The sequence below is a fragment of the Euprymna scolopes genome, chromosome 35, assembly GCF_053919585.1.
Source record: "Euprymna scolopes isolate OS-2025 chromosome 35, ASM5391958v1, whole genome shotgun sequence".
In the NCBI taxonomy this organism is placed as follows: domain Eukaryota; kingdom Metazoa; phylum Mollusca; class Cephalopoda; order Sepiida; family Sepiolidae; genus Euprymna; species Euprymna scolopes.
Genome location: NC_136516.1, coordinates 57,267,195 through 57,290,067, shown reverse-complemented (window position 1 = coordinate 57,290,067; position 22,873 = coordinate 57,267,195).

Below are 22,873 nucleotides of genomic sequence, written 5' to 3'. Positions count from 1 at the left end.
ATTTCCAAATAAAGTTCCGTAGGCTTTAAAACTATGCGCAATAAAAAAATCTAAAATTGAAAATTCCTCTCTTCTCAATTGACTATTTAATAACATTTTTCCAATGATACGTTTTCAAATTACAAACAATGCACACCCATCTACAAACATTTTTTTTCAATTATACTTTTAGAAGATACATAACAAAACGTCCTTTACATTTCTTGTTTTCAAGTCAAACTTGATAAGACAATATTATTTTTCACTTGATTTTGTAACACATGTGTACTTAGGCTTTTTGAATATTTCATATAAAATGAAGAATACACATTATAGCACCAGTTAGTTGTGTTGTGTGCAATCACTTCTCACACATCGGTTTACCCTTACAAATACCAGTGCTCACAAGTAAATTTCCATGAACAAATCTTGCAAATCCATCTGATGGCACGAGAAAATAGGCAACTAAATAAAAAATTTAGTAGTTATTACTCAACTTATTACATAAAAAATGCGAGCATGAAAAGTAATATGGTTAAGCTTAAACTTAGAAAAATAAAGGACTAGTTGTTAAAAGTGGAAAGGAAAAGAGCAAGATATTCTAGTAAAAATATAATAAATTTATAACTTAAAATATTGCAGCATTAAGAATTGATTATATAATGTTAAATTGCATTTTGAAAAAATTCGTAATGCTGCAATATTTTAAGTTATAAATTTATTATATTTTTTTCTATAAGATCGTGTCTTTTTCTTTTACAGTTCAAACAACTAGGCCTTTTACTTTTCTAAGCTTAATCTGAACAATATTACTTTTCATGCTCGCATTTTTCTATGTAATCCATGATTTTTCCAACCTTTCCTTTGTAATAATATTTTCTTTTTTGTGTTCTAAATCATCTTATTTACGGACAGGAAGTGTTACCCTACACCGAAGATTGCTTAAGCATGAAACACTAATGTATATATATATAAATTAATAATCATTATATAAATATATATGTACATATAATTAAATGAAAAACGTACATATAATAATTATTATATCTCTATATATACTTTAGTAAAAAATGTATACGTATATTTATTACTGGCAGGAACTGTTACACTACATTGATGATTGCGTAAGCATGTGACACGAGTGTATGTAGAATCCATTGTAGAAATCAATAATTTATATATTAAATTATTATATATAATAATATATTATATATTTAGAAATCAATAATTTATATATTAACAAACACACACAGACACACACACATACACACACAGACACACACACACATATATATATATTTATATAAAACTCAGTAAAAGCGTATACATTTATTTATTACTGACAAGAATTGTTACACTACACTGATGATTGCGTAAGCATGCAAGGTCAGTGTATTAAGGACTAGATTAATAATTATTATATAAATATATATGTACATATGCATAAATAAAAAAAACGTATGCATATATATCACCGTCAGGAATTGTTACCTACACTTATGATTGCGTAAGCATGAAACATTAGTGTCTGTAGGTCTAAATGAAAAAATATTAAACACATATATATGCATATATAATTGTAAAAAAATGTATGTATATTATATTACCAGCAACAATTAGTACCCTTCACTGATAATTGCGTAAGCATTAAACACAAATATATGTAGGTCTAACTTACTAATTATTATCCAAATATGTATGTACATAAAATTAAATAAAAAATGTATATAAATTATCGACAGGAATTGTTACACTACACTGATAATTGCGTAAGTATGAGACACTAGTGTGTGTACGTCTAAATTATTAATTATATAAAGATTAAATAATCTGCATCAGTTTAAATCTTCAATAATGAATTCAGAAATAAACAGATAGTAGAAAATAAATTATATTCAAACAACTTTTGAGAAACAGTTAGAAATTCAAATTAATTAATTGATAAATTCTTTGAAATTTCTTTTAGTTAAATGTCTTCCTACGTAAACGTAAGCCATGTGCGACTAAGTTTCAATGCTTGATCCACAACGTACACATTAAAACGTGATGTGAATGTAAGGGCCTTCCACTTATGTAGGCCTCACTCAATTAGATAAAAATGCTTGCATTACAACGTTAAAAATTACAACGTAACAATACATCCAAACAATATGACATAAATGCGGGAGTACCTCAGGGGTCTATCCTTGGACCTCTATTATTCCTGATATTCATGAACGACCTCCCTGAAAATATTGTTTCGGAGATGGGTATATTTGCCGATGACACCACTCTCTATAACAGATATGAGGGGAAAACAAATGAACACATATCCAAGGAAATGGCAGAAACACTAGAGGACGACCTCCAATCCGTAGTGGAATGGGGACAAAAATGGTTGGTCACATTCAATGCTGCTAAGACTAAGCTTGTTTCCTTCAATAACTACAAAAAACCTTCTCTACCACCAATAGCAATGGCCAAGAACACATTGCCTGAAAGTACTTCTTTTAAACTCCTCGGCCTAACGTTTACAGGGAATATGAACTGGAATAGATACATTGAGAGGATTGCCAAGGCTGCTGCAAGGAAGGTTGGCTCCCTCTACCGTGCTAGAAAACTACTTACGCCTGCCAGTATCCTATACCTCTATAAGGCAACCATTCGCCCATGTATGGAGTACTGTTGTCACATCTGGGCTGGTGCATCTGCTGCTTGTCTCTCGCTCCTGGACAGGGTTCAAAAAAGAGTCGCCAACCTGATAGGTCCTGAACTGTCATCTAGGCTTCAACCTCTGTCCCATCGACGAGATGTTGCATCCCTCTGCATGTTCTACAAATACTTTAATGGTGAATGCTCTGACGAACTGCAAACACTTGTACCTCCCCGACGTAACTACCCCCGACAAACCCGACAAGCTACTAAGTCTCATCCCTTTACAGTAGAGATCCCTAGGTGCAAGAAAGCCTTTTACTCCAATAGTTTCTTCCCCAGAACTGCGGTTCTTTGGAACTCCCTTCCGGGATTCTGCTTTCCCAACTGCAATGATATGCAGAAGTTCAAGTGTAATGTTAACAAACATCTTTCTACTCTTCTCCCTTCATAATGACCCCGCTAATTAATTCCCTAATAGTAGCCCCCTGCTTCAAAGTGGCACTGTGCCTTGTTTGGGGTGAAAATTGAATTAAAAAAAAAAAAAATAGTGACACGGCCAACATAAGTAGGTTTATATGCTTTATCAACAACATTAACATTACAATGTGACATTAGGGAAAAGGCCATTCTACTTATGTAGGCCATACTGCGCTTGATCAACAACGTTAACATTACGAGGTTAGATTAGTGGAATGGTCTTCTTTTCATGGAGGCTACGCTCGACTAGGTTATTATGCTAGATCAACAACATTAACATTACAATCTGACAATAGTAGAACGACCTTCTACTTCTGTAGGCCACGCCTATGTTAAAACGTTTACATTACTATGTTACAATAATGGAACGGTCTTCTACTTATGTAAATTTCGCTAGACTAGGTTATTATGCGGGATAATCCATGTTAACATTACAACGTGACAATAGTGGAACGGCCTTTTACTTATGTAGGCCACGCTCGACTAGGTTATTATGCGGGATAATCCATGTTAACATTACAACGTGACAATTGTGGAACGGCCTTCTACTTATGTAGGCCACGCTCGATTATGTTAATTTGCTACGTTAGCATAAATACGGGAGAACTTTCCTTTTATTTATATATCTTGCTACATCATCATATGCGCCGTTCTTAACCCTTTTCAGGTAGTGATACAGATTTAGTTGCTATGGTAACGAACAGCCAATCAGAAAAAAAAAACGTCTCTTCGTTCCTTACAGATTCTGAGAACTTTATAACACCAGTAATTTTATAACTTTTGTTTTATTGAACGAAAATTCCATTTTATTTTCAAAATATAGCTGAGAATGTCATCTTTGAACTGTAAAAATTGTTTGAAATTTGGTCGCAAAATTAGTGAGCACCGAAGCTTTAAAGCAATTCTACCATGTTCGAATTAAAACGAGGCTACGTTACTCTTTCAAGGTAGTCAGATTGGCATTTTTTGAAGCAGTTTGGCCTATCAAAATTATATTTCTTGCTTTTTTTTCAAAGTGTAACGTACGGATTAACTAAGGAAGGAACAGGCAGAATATATTATTGGTGGAATATTCGACTTATGTCGGTAAGTGTTATATGTAAATATCGGACAGAGAGGTACTAGAAAAACCACTGTGCACGAGCGTTGAAATAATGGTTACCACTATGCAGTTGTGCTGGGCAGGTCACATTTTATGTATGAGTGATGATCGTCTTCCAAAGCGACTCTTCTATGGAGAACTTGCGAGTGGTAAGCATCCCTAACATAAACCCAGAAAGCGCTACAAGGATGGCCTCAAAAGCATTCTGAGGGATACAGATAGTGGTATCAACACCTGGGAAGAAACTGCGGTTGGTCGTGGCTCTTGGCGGAAAATGGTAAAAAATGGCTGTGGTTCTCTTAAGTTTAAGCTGAAAAGGACACTTCAGAGGGGAGATCTGGAATTTTTACCAGGCAACCATGTAAATTGGATCTGTGAAACGTGTGGTCGCGTTCTCCTTTCAAAGGCAAGGTATGTGATCCACCTGAAATCTCACAATAACAGATCATCGTCATTCAATGTTCCACAGCGACCTCATAGCACTGTGTGTGTGTGATATGCAGTTAGGTATGCAGCTCTACACTTGGATTGAGAAGGCACATGGTTATGCACAAAGACGATATTCCTCATCAGGATCCAATCAATCCCGTTCATTGTAAGCCAACTGTAGGTCTTTAAAGTCACTCAAGGACACATGAAAGGATACTTAATACAGTACAGGAAGTTTGAGACGGCAATCATCTCTGAAGATGTTGCAATTATCATATATATATATATATATATATATATATATATATATATATATATATATATATATATATATATATTAGACACCGCCAAAAATGGCCGAAAAATCAAGTTGTTGTTTTTTAAAACAAAATTACATTTATTAGAATCCATTATTTCTGAGTAACATTTTGTCCAGAAAGATAAAACCCTGAATTTTATCATATAGAAAGCAGAATAATGTAAAACTTTTTCTACTATTTTTAATTAAATTTTTAATGTTAAATTTTCCCCCAAAGTTAACAATTGACATTTTTTGTCTTGCACAAAAAATGTATATAAATAATAATAAAAAAAGGTTTTTGAAAGAATTAATTTGTTTATTTCTTGTCTAACTAAGATTTAGGGTGATTTTCCATGAGAATATGCAAAAATATTATAATATAAGTACCTGGATTTCAAATAATTCCATATAAGCAACCAGTTACTTCGCGTCGATTTGAGACAATGTTTACATTTGTACTTGATAAAATGCAAACTACGGAAGACCAAACAGGTAAAAAAAAACAACAACAACTGACCATTTGTATGAGTTTGGGTGACCATTTGTATGAGTTTGGGTGACCATTTGTATGAGTTTAGTTTTTAATGTGTATGTGTGTGGGGGTCAGGCTCCCCAAAATGGTGGGGGCAATTTAAAGCAGAATAAAAAAATTATTTCAGCGCGTTTGGTTCACCGTAGTCGAAAGGCGGCAAACGTTTTCAAACGGGATCGAAAAAATGATGATATTTTAAACACAAATGGCACAATATTTATCGATTTTTTTGTATTGATTCTTCAAAGCATTACCTGTTTAATAATGGTCATGCATTATTCGGATCGCTAAAAAGAAATTGTAAAATTAATTATCAAAGATTTTAAAATGGCTTTCTTCGTATAAATATTAAAAAAAAATTTTTTTTGTTTTGCTTAACTTAATTATTTTACTTAACATATTCACCGAATTTCACACTTCAAAACTCAAAAGCGGAATAATTAAACACAATCGAAGTTTTGATATACAGACGTCAAAATAAGGTATGGCAAACAAGTTTTTTTTTAATCTATAATCCTGTCCCTTCCAACAACATAATATGTTTTGTTCTGTTTCAGATGATTATTTTAAGCATATTTGGAACCCCCTCAAAACAAGGGGGGTGTAAGCATATATATATATATATATATATATATATATATATATATATAAATATCGTTTATGAAAAATAAGTACACTGGTATAAATTTCATTCTTCTCAATAATCGCCGAAAATTTCGTATTGATTGGATAATTACCTGATTTTTGGTAGATCTTTAAAAAGACGGTCCGTCAAAAAAGTACTTACCTGCCCCCCAGTTATGGCGGTGCCCAATATATATATATATATATATATATATATATATATATATATATATATATATATATAATTTTCTCTACAGCCCATGCAAACTCGAAAGGTGTTTGACTTAGTAGTTATTATCAAAGTTAGAGAATATGCTGGTATGAGAATTATTTTCATTCTCTTGTGGGGCACTGTTAAGTGTTAATTTGATACTATATCTCTCATCAGTATGCGACGTAATGGCCTTTGGAGAAGAATGCGTTTTTTTTTGGTTTGGTTATAGAGTTACCTAGACAATGCCCGGATTTTGTTTACATTGGTTTAGGCTCGGCAAATATTGGATGCTTGGGCTATGTCATTACGTGTCCTCTGATTTCCCGTACACCATGTGTACCAGGTATAAGACGATGGTTTGGGAGATTCAGCCAATGCATTAAAAATGGGGACTGGAATTATAGATGTTTAAAGATCAGGCGACATTATCATTATTCAACGAGTTCTAAGGACCTGTAGTTCTATGAATTATCCATCTTTTCTGTTTCTACACCAAGTTCTATGCGGCGATTAGATTGAGGGTATGATACTGCTGAAAAATGTTGAAATTAAAAGGTAGGCTATCATCGTTGCTTAATTCTCTGGAGTGATATTAGTTTTAGGTGACGACATGACCTGGTTTGTGATGGTACAAAAATCAATTAGTGTGTCTATCTTTACAGAAAAGATATGCAATATGTCCAACAGAGAAAAGGTCCATCACTATCTTCTGGAAGGCTAATCAGGGGCCGGGGGTTAATGCGAGTGATTTACATGGATGACGAGGTAATGCTTGTGCATACGAAGTAATTGGTTCTGAAGTTGTATACGGATGAATTGATACCGCGCCAATATACCGAGTCATTTCTCTTTCAGCTTAAAAAGGCGTTGGCATATATTTGGTAATTGTTTCGGTCGCCAAATACACTTATTAAAGGTTGGTATTTTGTTTCTCCTATTAGGTTATCGCAGCCCATACAGAATATAAGATATCTATCTAATTCCCATTCATTTGCGTTACTTTGCCTTCAATGGCCACGCATTAGTGCTCTGCATCAGTGGAAAATCTGTTGCCTGCAAGTACATTGTACCTTGCACCATTTACTTTCTTTGGGACAGGTACGTTAGTAATTACACTGAGAAAATTTCCTGAAAGGGATACTCCTGATAATATTATTTGAAGGCCTCAAATATGAACCACATCCTGACAAAATAAGAATTTTATTTTGTTAAAGACAATACCGTTTTTGGACAGATAGTCATTTGCCTAGGACAGAAGGCATCATTATACTGTTGTCAAAATGTAGCGCATCGTCGACGACGTTCACTTTGTGAGGAATGTTTAATAATTTACGTGTATAAACATCATCAGAGGCTAAGTATCTCTGAGGCATCTGGAGATACATAAATTGGTTCCATTGCATAATAAAAGTTGTAAGTCATTTAGAGGGATTGATTAGTAACCATTAATTGTACCCAAGACGTTATTTTCGTGTTGGATGGTACTTGTAATGCCAACTGAAATGATGAGCTAGGGTGGCGTGTCTTCCAATTGATTTGAGAGTTTAAATGCTGATAGTCCGCCGTTCTTTTAGTTCTTACATTATTTTCTAGCAAAGTTCTAAACTAATATGTAGGAATGTCAACGGGCACTGGGGTACGACTGTCTCAGTTGATATCATCTAAAAGAACGCGTCTTACTTACACTTGAAATTATTAGGCATAGGAATTGGGTTATGATTAGGAACTGATTTGCCTTTATGGGAAGCAACGTTAAACATAGATAATAATACGCCATCGTTTTTTTTAAATATTTTGACTTAGGAGCCAATCTTTGAACGTGGAAACTTTTTCTTTCTTTGCGAGAAAATAGAAGGATTTTTGGGTAATTGGCAATGGATTCCCACTCTCAATGTTTTGTATTGCGATATTTGCTTGGATTGAAAATGTTGCTGTAGGGGGTGACAGTATTTCTACATCATTGTTGCCTTGCTAAAATAAAATGGCTGAATACCATTGCATATATAAACGGTTTGGTTGATATTTCTTCCTTGAACCTAGAATTTCCCATGCTACCATCCCTAACATACGAGTATTAAATATCTCATAAACTAAACGATTTTTCTTGATGGACTAGGCATTGTGAACCCCATGTCTAGAGATACCTTCATCCCCTCCAACACATAGTGGTCCCACTAGCAGGGAATATTTTCAGCTTTGTTCTTTAGTTTTGTAGTCACCAGAGATGTTCTTGATACGTCTGGGATCTGGATTTAGTGAAAATGAGATAAAATATGCATTTATCATTTATAGGTTCTTCTTTGTTATATCTCACTTGCAAATGTGAATGCATAGTTGTAAGCTGAGTTAGTAGAGATGACTGCCAAGGTAATGTTCCTAATCTTATATAAATCCACAAATTCTCCTCGTATCACCTTATAACATTTGGTAGTTACTATGCGACTGTATTCCCAGTAAATTAACAAACAAGGAAAACTGAAAACTAAGAATCGTAAAGTAAATTGACAAGAAAAGACAAAATAAAATGCTAAACGTAAATCTAAAATATGAAAACCGCTTTTGAAAAGAAGATACTTACTGTCTGTATTTAGTGGGTGAGCTTGTTTTTAATTTATAATTTAAAACGATCAAATAACTATATTGTGTACGAATGAACCAAAATACATTATGATGGAATTTAATTTCACAATAAAATAAATGTAGGGTATACTTACTGACTTGCTGGTTAAGCCACGGTGTGTATGTTTAAAAATGAGAACTCTTTTTCTTTAATTATAAGAAACCTTTCTAACAACTGATTGCCACAACTAGTAGCAGTCTTTCTAACGTTCAACAACGTTCAAATACTTTGAGCTTAAATTCATGAGCAACATAATAGAACGTGTGGGATATGTCGAAATTTGCTGCAAAAAAAAGGAGGATGGCTTGGATTCTATTGTGTTTGCTCATACATTGAGTAGTGTTGCTATATCTGGACTAGTGTACAAACCATTAGTCTCCCTCCTTTAGAAAGTGTGCAAAAAAGTGTGCACCCTTACAACTCCCGTACTATCAATCATTATCAAACCACATCGTTGCAATGTACTTTCACGAATGTCCTACGATGAATTTCTGCACTTATACTTCTTAACATGAATATCCCGACAAACAAGATTAACAGTAAAATCCGACACCTTCATTGTAAATACCTTTCGATACTATTAAACCTATTTACTCTAATAGCTTTCCTCGTACCGCTTGCCTTTGGAATTCCCCTATGCTCTCTGTTTTCCTCAGCTATACTGACACTCGAAAGTTCAAATGTAATGTGAACACACAACTTATTGCACAGCTCCTCCTACAAGTCTATTCCATAAACAAACATGCCCTTTAGTCTTAGTGGTAATAAATCGTGTTTCGAATGAATAAAGATTAAAAGAATGGCTTTCAATCTTCAGAAGTAAATAAATTTTGAATAAAAGAGACATAGTTCATGTTTTCCCCGATAACAATCTGTGATATAGGAAAATATGTGTAAACAAAACCATCATTGATATACAAAAATATGCGTGAACAAAACAATGGCATACAAAATATGAACAAAACTGTAAATGATGTACAAAAATATGCGTAAACACTACTATCAATAATATACTACAATATTCGAAAAAGCTATCAATTATATACAAAAAAAGTGTAAACAAAACTATAATATAAAAGTATATGCGTAAAAACAAAAAATATTAATGTAAAAATATGCGTAATAAACGATCAAGTATATTCTAAAATATGTGCAAGCTATTTTATCAATGATATACAAATATACGTACGCAAAACTATCAATGATGTACAAAATATGCGCAAACAGAACTAGCAATGACATTAAAAATATGCGACAACCAATATCTCAATGATGTCTAAGAAGGCGTAAACAAAACTATCGATGATGAAAAAAGTATGCATAAACAAATCTAGCAATGATGTAAAATATACGTACTTAAAACCATCAATAATATACAAAAATATATGTAAATAAACTATCAATAATGTACAAAAATATATGCAAATAAACAATAACCAATGTACAAAAATATATGTAAATAAACTATCAATAATGTACTAAAATATATGTAAATAAACTATCAATAATGTACAAAATATATGTAAATAAACTATCAATAATGTAGAAAAATATGCGTAAAGAAAGTTTTAATCATATAAAAAATATGCGTAAACAACTATCAATGCCATACAAAATATGCGTAAACAAAACTATCAATGCTATACAATATATGCGTAAACAAAACTATCAATGCTATACAAAATATGCGTAAACAAAATTAGCAATGCTATACAAAATTATGCATAAACAAAATTAGCAATGACGCACAAAATATGTGTAAACAACTATCAATGATATACAAAAATATGCGTAAAAAAGTAATCAATAATATACCAATATATGCGTCAAAACAATATAAAAATATGCGTAAACCACACTATCAATGATATAAAACATATGCGTGAACAACGGTATGATTTATAAACAAAATATGCCTAAACAAAACTATCAATGATATACAAAATATAAGTTAACAAAGTTCTCAATGATGTAAAAATATACGTTAATAAAACTAACAATAAACTACAAAAATATAGGTAAAAGCTTATCAATGATCAAAAAAATATGCGTAGACAAAACTATAAATGATAAACATAAACATGATTAAACTAAACAGTCAATTATATACAAAAATATGCGTAAACAAAATTAGCAATTGTGTACAAAATATACATAAATAAACATATCAATGGTGTACAAAATATACATAAACAAATCTATCAACAGTGTACAAAATACACATAAACAAATCTATACACGGTGTACAAAATATACATAAACAAAACTATCAATGGTGTACAAAATATACATAAACACATCCATCAACGGTGTACAAAATATACATGAACAAATCTATCAACGGTGCACAAAATATACAGAAACAAATCTATCAACGGTGTACAAAATATACATAAACAAATCTATCAACGGTGTACAAAATATACATACACAAAACTATCAATGGTGTACAAAATATACATAAACACATCCATCAACGGTGTACAAAATATACATAAACAAATCTATCAACGTTATACAAAATATACATAAACAAATCTATCAACGGTGTACGAAATATACATTAACACATTTATCAACGGTGTACGAAATATAAATAAAAAAAAATATCAATGGTGTACAAAATATACATAAACAAATCAATCAACGGTATACAAAATCTACAAAAACAAATCTATCAATGGTGTACAAAATATACATAAAAAAACTATCAATGGTGTACAAAATATACATAAAAAAACTATCAATGGTATACAACATATACAGAAAAACAATCGACGGTGTACAAAATATACATAAACTAATCTATCAATGGTGTACAAAATATACATAAACAAATCTATCAATGGTGTACAAAATATAAATATACAAAACTATCAATAGTGTACAACATATACATAAACAAAACTATCAATGGTGTACAAAATATACATACACAAAACTATCAATGGTGTACAAAATATACATAAACAAATCTATCAATGGTGTACAAAATATAAATATACAAAACTATCAATGGTGTACAAAATATACATAAACAAAACTATGAATAGTGTACAAAATATACATAAACAAAACTATCAATGGTGTACAAAATATACATACACAAAACTATCAATGGTGTACAAAATATACATAAACAAATCTATCAATGGTGTACAAAATATACATAAACAAAACTATGAATAGTGTACAAAATATACATAAACAAAACTATCAATGGTGTACAAAATATAAATATACAAAACTATCAATGGTGTACAAAATATACATAAACAAAACTATCAATGGTGTACAAAATATAAATATACAAAACTATCAATGGTTTACAAAATATACATAAACAAAACTATCAATAGTGTACAAAATATACATAAACAAATCTATCAATGGTGTACAAAATATAAATATACAAAACTATCAATGGTGTACAAAATATACATAAACAAAACTATGAATAGTGTACAAAATATACATAAACAAAACTATCAATGGTGTACAAAATATACATACACAAAACTATCAATGGTGTACAAAATATACATAAACAAATCTATCAATGGTGTACAAAATATACATAAACAAAACTATGAATAGTGTACAAAATATACATAAACAAAACTATCAATGGTGTACAAAATATAAATATACAAAACTATCAATGGTGTACAAAATATACATAAACAAAACTATCAATGGTGTACAAAATATAAATATACAAAACTATCAATGGTTTACAAAATATACATAAACAAAACTATCAATGGTGTACAAAATATACATACACAAAACTATCAATGGTGTACAAAATATAAATATACAAAACTATCAATGGTGTACAAAATATACATAAACAAAACTATCAATAGTGTACAAAATATACATACACAAAACTATCAATGGTGTACAAAATATACATAAACAAAACTATCAATGGTTTACAAAATATACATAGACAAATCTATCAACGGTGTACAAAATATACAAAACAAATCTATCAATGGTGTACAAAATATACATAACCAAAACTATCAATGGTGTACAAAATATACGGATACAAATCTATCAATGGTGTACAAAAAATATATAAACAAATGTATAAATGGTTTAGAAAATATACATAAACAAATCGATCAATAGTGTACAAAGTATACATATACAAAACTATCAACGGTGTACAAAATATACATATACAAAACTATCAACGGTGTACAAAATATACATAAACAAATCTATCAATGTTGTACAAAATATACATAAACAAATAAATCAACGGTGTACAAAATATACAAAAAGATAACTATCAACGGTGTACGAAATATACATGAACAAATTTATCAACGGTGTACAACATATACATATAAACAACTACCAACGGTGTACAAAATATACATAAACAAATCAATCAATGGTGTAAAAAATACACATAAACAATACTATCAACGCTGTACACAATATACATAAACAAAACTATCAATGGTGTACAAAATATACATATACAAATCTATCAACGGCGTACAAAATATACATAAACAAATCTATCAATGGTGTACAAAATATACATAAACAAATCGATCAATGGTGTACAAAATATACATAAACAAATCTATCAATGGTGTACAAAAAATACATATACTAAACTATAAACGGTGTACAAAATATACATAAACAAATCCATCAATGGTGTACAAAACATACATAAACAAAAATATCAATGGTGTACAAAATATACATACACGAATCTATCAACGATATACAAAATATACATAAACAAAACTATCATCGGTGTACAATCTATCAATGGTGTACAAAATCTATCAATGGTGTACAAAATATACAAATAAAAATCTATATATGGTGTGCAAAATATACATGAAAAATCAATCACTGGTGTACAAAATATACATAAACAAATCTATCAATGGTGTACAAAATATGCATAAACAAATCTATCAACGATATACAAAATATACATAAACAAAACTATCATCGGTGTACAATCTATCAATGGTGTACAAAATCTATCAATGGTGTAGAAAATATACATGAAAATCTATCGACGGTGTACAAAATATACAAAAACTAAACTATGATTGGTGTACAATATAGACATATAGAAAACTATCAGTGGCGCCCAAAATATACATAAACCAATCTAACAACGTCATACAAAATATATAAACAAAACTATCAACGGTGTTCAAAATATAAATAAACAAAACTATCAACGGTGTACAAAATATACAAAAACAAATCTATGAATAGTGTACAAAATATACATAAACAAATCTATCAATGGTGTAGAAAATATACATAAACACATCTATCAACGTTATACAAAATATACATAAACAAAACAATCAACGTTATAATAAAAATACGTAAACAAAACAATCAACGGTGTACAACATATACATAAACAAATCTCTCAACGTTGTACAAAATAAACATAAACAAACTACCAAATAATATATACATGAACAAGTCTATGAACGTTATACAACTTATACATCAAACAATCTATCAACGTAAATATATGTAAACAAATTTACCAATTGTGTACAAAATATATTTAAATAAAACTATCAATGGTGTACAAAATATACATACAAAAAACTATCATTGGTGTACAAAATATACATAAACACAACTATTAAGGTGTAGAAAATATACATAAACAAATCTATCAACCTTATACAAAATATACATAAACGAAACAATCAACGTAACAAAAAATATACATAAACACAACTATCAACGGTCTACAACATATACATAAACAAAACTATCAACGGTGTTCAAAATCTACATAAACAAATCTATCAACGGTGTAAAAAATATACATAAACAAATCTATCAATGGTGTACAAAATATACATAAACAAAACTATCAACGGTGTACAAAATATACATAAACAAAACTATCAATGCTGTACCAAATATACATAAACAAATCAATGACCGTTATACAAAATATACTTAAACAAATCTATCGAGGTTATACAAAATATACATAAACAAAACTATCAACGGTGTACAAAATATACATACAAAACATAAACGTTATACAAAATATACATACACAAAACTATCAACGGTGTACACAATATACGTAATCAAATCTATCGACGATGTACAAAATATACATAAACAAATCTATCATCAGTGAACAAAATATACATAAACAAATCTATCAATGGTGTAGAAAATATACATAAACAAATCTATCAACGTTATACAAAATATACGTAAAAAAATATCAATTGTGTACAAAATATACATAAACTAATGCATCAATGGGCACAAAATATACATAAACCAATCCATGACTTGTGTACAAAATATACATGAAGAAATCTATCAATGGTGTACAAAATATACACAACAAATCTCTCAGTGGTGTACAAAATATACATAAACAAAACTATCAACGGTGTACACAATATAAATGAACAAATCTATGAATGGTGTACAAAATATATAAAGAAATCTATTAATGGTGTACAAAATATACATAAACAAATCTATCAATGCTGTAGAAACAATACACAAACAAATCTATCAATGGTGTAGAAAATATACATAAACAAATCTTTCAATGGTGTACAAGATATACATAAAAATCTATCGACGGTGTACAAAATATACATAAACAAAAATATGATTGGTGTACCGTATAGACATAAAGAAAACTATACACCATTGATAGATTTGTTTTTGTCTATTTTGTACACCATTAATAGATTTCTTTATGTATATTTTGTACACCATTCATAGATTTGTGTATGTATATTTTGTACACCGTCGATAGTTGTGCTTATGTATAGTTTGTACACCATTGATAGATTCGTTTATGTACATTTTGTGCACCGTGGATAGTTTTGTTTATGTATATTTTGTACACCATTGATAGATTTGTTTATGTATATTTTGTACACCGTGTATAGATTTGTTTATGAATATTTTGTACACTATTGATAGATTTATTCATGTATATTGTGTGCACCGTTGATAGTTTGGTTTATGTATATTTTGTAAACTATTGATATATTTGTTTATGTATATTTTGTACACCATTGATAGATCTGTTTATTTATATTTAGTACACCATTGATAGAGTTGTTTATGTATATTTTGTATACCGTTGATAGTTTTGTTTATGTATATATTTACACAATTGATCGATTTGTTTATGTATATTATGTATTACGTTGAGAGATTAGTTTATGAATATTTTGGACACCATTGATAGATTTGTTTATGTATATTTTTACATCGTTTATAGGTTTTTTTATGTGTTCTTTGTAAATCGCTGATAAATTATTTAATATATATTTTGTACACCGTTGATAGATTTGTTTATGTATATTTTGTACACCGTTGATGGATTTGTTTCTGTATATTTTGTACAGCATTCATAGATTGTTTATGTGTATTTTGTACACCATTGATAGATTTGTTTATACATATTTTGTACACCATTGATATTTTTATGTATATTTTGTACACCATTGATAGTTTTGTTAATGTATATTTTTACACCATTGATAGATTTTTTATGTATATTTTGTACACAATTGATAGATTGGTTTATGTATATTTTGTACACCATTGATACATTTGTTGATGTATATTTTGAACACAATCGATAGATTTGTTTATATATATATTTTACACCATTGATACATTTGTTTATGTATATTTTGTACAGTATTGATAGTTTTGTTTATGTATATTTTGTACCCCGTTGGTAGTTTGTTTATGTATATGTTGTACACCGTTGATAGTTTTGTTTATGTATATTTTGTATAACGTTGATAGATTTGTTAATGTATATTTTGTACACGATTGATAGATGTGTTTATGTATAATTTGTACACCGTTCGTAGTTTTGTTTATGTATTTTTTGTACACCGTTCATAGTTTTGTTTATGTATATTTTGTACACCGTTGATAGATTTGTTCATGTATATTTTGTACACCACTGATAAAAATAGAATAGAAAATATATATAAACGAATCTATCAACGGTATACAAAATATACATAAACCAAACTATCAATGGTGTACAAAATAGATATATACAACACTATCAAATGTGTACACAATATACATAAACAAATCTATCATTGGTGTACAAAATATACGTAAAGAAATCTATCAATGCTGTAACAAATATACATAAACAAAACTATCAACGGTGTACAAAATATACATACACAAATCTATCAATGGTGTACAAAATATACAATAACAAATCTATCAACGTTATACAAATATATATAAACAAACTATCAACGGTGTTAAATATATACATGAACAAATCTATCAATGGTGTACAAAATATACATAAACAAATCTATCAACGTTATACAAAATATATATAAAGTAATCTATTGACGGTGTGCGAAATGTACATAAACAAATTGATCGATGTCGTACAAAATATACATAAACGAATTTATCAATAGTGTACAAAATATACATAAACAAATCTATCAACGGTGTACAAAATATACATAAACAAATCTATCAACGGTGTACAAAATATACAGAAACAAATCTATCAACGATGTACAAAATATACATAAACAAAACAATCAACGTTGTACAAAATATACATAAACAAAACTTTAAACGGTCTAAAAAATATACATAAAAAAATCTATCAACGGTGAACAAAATATACATAAACAAATCTATCAACGGTGTACAAAATATACATCAACAAATCTATCAACGTTATACAAAATATACATAAATAAATCTATCAATGGTTTACAAAATATACATGACCAAATCTATCAATGGTGTACAAAATATACATAAAGAAATCTATCAACGGTGTACAAAATATATGTAAACAAATTTACCAATTGTGTACAAAATATAGATAAACAAATCAATCAATGGTGTACAAAATATACATAAAAAACTATCAGTGTTGAACAAAATATACATTAATAAATCTATCAACGGTGTACAAAATATCCGTAAACCAATCTATCAACGGTGTACAAAATATACATAAACAGATCAATCAACGGTTTACAAAACATACATAAACAAATCTATCGATTGTGTACAAAATATAGATAAAAAAATCTATCAATGCTGTACCAAAATATACAGAAACAAATCTATCAACGGTGTACAAAATATACATAAACAAAACTAACAATAGTGTACAAAATATACCTAAACACCTCTATCAACGGTGTACAAAAGATACATAAACAAATGTATCAATTGTGTACAAAATATACATAAACAAATCTATCAATGGTGTAAAAAATATACATAAACAAATCTATCAATGGTGTACAAAATATACATAAACAAATCTATCAATGGTGTACAAAATATACAAAAAAAATCTATAAATTGTGTACAAAATATACATAAACCAATCTATAAACGGGGTACAAAATATACATATACAAAACACCCAATGGTGTACAAAAGATGCATAAATAAATTTATCAATGGTGTACAAAATATACATAAACCAAACTATCAATGGTGTACACAATATACATAAAAAAACTATCAACGGTGTACGAAAGAAACATGAAAAATCTATCAACGGTGTACAAAATATACATAAACAAATCTATTAATGGTGTACAAAATATACACAAACATATATATCAATGGTGTACAAAACATACATAAACAAATCTATAAACGGTGTACAAAATATACATAAACAAAACTATCAATGGTGTACAAAATATACATAAACTAATCTATCAACGGTGTACAAAATATACATAAACAAATCAATCAATGGTGTATAAAATATACATAAACAAATCTATCAACGTTATACAAAATATACATAAACAAATCAATCAATGGTGTACTAAATATACATAAACAAATCTATCAACGTTATACAAAATATACATAAACAAAACTATCAATGGTGTAGAAAAAATACATACACAAATCTATCAACGTCATACAAAATATACATAACCAAATCTATTTACGGTTTGAAAAATATACATAAACCAATCGATCAATGGTGTACAAAATATACATAAACGAATTTATCAATGGTGTACAAAATATACATAAACAAATTTATCAATGGTGTACAAAATATACATAAACAAATCAATCAATGGTGTACAAAATACACATAAACAAAACTATTAACTGTGTACACAATATACATAAACAAAACTATCAATGGTGTACAAAATATACATAAACAAAACTATCAATGGTGTACAAAATATACATAAACAAAACAATCAACGGTGTACACAATTTACATAAACAAATCTATCAATGGTTTACAAAATATACATAAACAAATCTATGAATGCTGTACAAAATATTCATAAACAAATCTATCAAAAATGTACAAAATATACATAAACGAAACGATCAATGGTGTACAAAATATACATAAACAAATCTATCAACGGTGTAGAAAAGATACATAAACAACTCAATCAATGGTGTACAATTTATACATAAAACAATCTATCTATAGTGTACAAACTATACATAAAATAATGTATCAATGGTGTACAAAATATACAAAAACAAATCCATCAATTGTGTACAAAATATACATAAACAAATCCATCAATGGTGGACAAAATATACAGAAACTAATCTATCAACTGTTTACAAAATATACATAAACAAATCTATTAATGTTGTACAAAATATACATACACCAAACTATAAACGGTGTACAAAATATACATAAACAAATCTATCAATTGTGTAAAAAATATACATAAACAAATCTATCAATTGTGTACAAAATATACATAAACAAATACAAAACACCCAATGGTGTACAAAAGATGCATAAATAAATTTATCAATGGTGTACAAAATATACATAAACAAATCTATCAATGGTGTGTAAAATATACATAAACAAAATCTATCAATGGTGTACAAAATATACAGAAATAAATCTATCAACGGTGTACAAAATATACATAAACAAATCTATCAATTGTGTACAAAATATACATAAACAAATCTGTCAATTGTGTAAAAAATATACATAAACAAATACAAAACACCCAATGGTGTACAAAAGATGCATAAATAAATTTATCAATGGTGTACAAAATATACATAAATAAATCTATCAATGGTGTACAAAATATACATAAACAAATCTATCAACGGGTTACAAAATATACATAAACAAATCAATCAATGGTGTATAAAATATACATTCACAAATCTATCAATGGTGTACAAAATATACATAAACAAATCTATTAATGGTGTACAAAATAAACACAAACATATATATCAATGGTGTACAAAATATACATAAACAAATCTATCAACGGTGTACAAAATATACATAACCAAAACTATTAATGGTGTACAAAATATACATAAACTAATCTATCAACGGTGTACAAAATATACATAAACAAATCAATCAATGGTGTGTAAAATATACATTAACAAATCTATCAATGGTGTACAAAATATACATAAACAAATCTATCAACGTTATAGAAAATATACATAAACAAAACTATCAATGGTGTAGAAAACACACATACACAAATCTATCAACGTCATACAAAATATACATAAACAAATCTATTTACGGTGTGAAAAATATACATAAACCAATCGATCAATGGTGTACAAAATATACATAAACGAATTTATCAATGGTGTACAAAATATACATAAACCAATCTATCAATGGTGTACAAAATATACATAAACAAATCTATCAACGTTATACAAAATATATAAACAAAACAATCAACGTTATACAAAATATACATACACAAAACTATCAACGGTGTACAAAATATACATAAACAAATCTATCAATGGTGTACAAAATATACATAAACAAATCTATCAACGGTGTCCCAAAAATACATAAACAAATCTATCAATGATGTACAAAATATAATTAAACAAAACTTTCGACGGTGTACAAAATATACAGAAACAAAACTATCAATGGTGTAAAAAATATACAGAAACAAATCAATGAACGTTATACAAAATATACATCAATAAATCTATCAACGTTATACAAAATATACATACACAAAACTATCATCGGTGTACAAAATATACATAAACAAATCAATCAACGGTGTACAAAATATACATAAACAAAACTATCAACGTTGAACAAAATATACATAAACAAATCTATCAACGGTGTACAAAATATACATAAACAAATCTATCTACGTTTCTACAAAATATACATAAACAAATTTATCAATAGTGTACAAAAGATACATAAATAAATCTATCAATAGTGTACAAAATATACATAAACAAATCTATACATAGTGTACAAAATATACAAACTAATCTATCAATGGTGTACAAAATATACATAAACAAATCTATAAACGGTGTACAAAATATACATGAATTAATCTATCAATGGTGTACAAAATATGCATAAAAATCTATCAATGGTGTACAAAATATACAGAAACACATCTATCAACGGTGTACAAAATATACATAAACAAATCTATCAATGGTGTACAAAATACACATAAACAAAACTATTAACTGTGTACACAATATACATAAACAAAACTATCAATGGTGTACAAAATATACATAAATAAAACTATCAATGGTGTGCAAAATATACATAAACAAAACAATTAACGGTGTACACAATTTATATAAACAAATCTATCAATGGTGTACAAAATATACATAAACAAATCTATGAATGCTGTACAAAATATATATAAACAAATCTATCAATAATGTACAAAATACACATAAACAAAACGATCAATGGTGTACAAAATATACATAAACAAATCTATCAACGGTGTAGAAAAGATACATAAACAACTCAATCAATGGTGTACAATTTATACATAAACAAATCTATCTATGGTGTACAAAATATACATAAAATAATGTATCAATGGTGTACAAAATATACAAAAACAAATCCATCGATTGTGTACAAAATATACATAAGCAAATCTATCAATGTTGTACAAAATATACATACACTAAACTATCAACGGTGTACAAAATATGAATAAAAATCTATCAATGGTTTACAAAAAATACATGAACAACACAATCAATGGTGTACAAAATATACATAAACAAAACTATCAATAGTGTACAAAATATACATAAACAAAATTAACACTAATGTACAAAATATACATAAACAAATCTATAAACGGTGTACAAAAGATACACAAACAAATCTATCAATGGTGTACAAAATATACATAAACAAATCTATCAATTGTGTACAAAATATACAGAAATAAATCTATCAATTGTGTACAAAATATACAGAAACAAAACTACCAATGGTGTATAAAAGATACATAAAAATATAAATCAATGCTGTACAAAATATACATAAACACATCTATCAATTGTGTACAAAATATACAAAAACAAATCTATCAACGGTGTACAAAAGAAACATAAACAATCTATCAACGGTGTAGAAAATATACATACACAAATCTATCAATGCTCTACACAATATACATGACCAAATCTATCAATGGTGTACAAAATATACATAAAAGATTCTATGAACGGTGTACAAAATATACATAAACGAAACTATCAATGGTACAAAATATACATAAACTAATCTATCAACGGTGTAAAAATATATGTAAACAAATCTTTGACTGGTGTATAAAATATAAATAAACAAATCTATCAATTGTGTAGTAAATATATATAAACAAATCTATCAATGGTGTAGAACCTATACATAAACAAATGTATCAACGTTATACAAAATATACATAAACAAAACTATCAAGGGTGTACAACATATACATAAGCAAAACCATCAATTGTGTACAAAATCTACATAAACAAAACTACCAACGGTGCACAAATTATACATAAACAAAATTTTCAATGGTTTACAAAATATACATTAACAAATCTATCACCAATATACAAAATATACATAT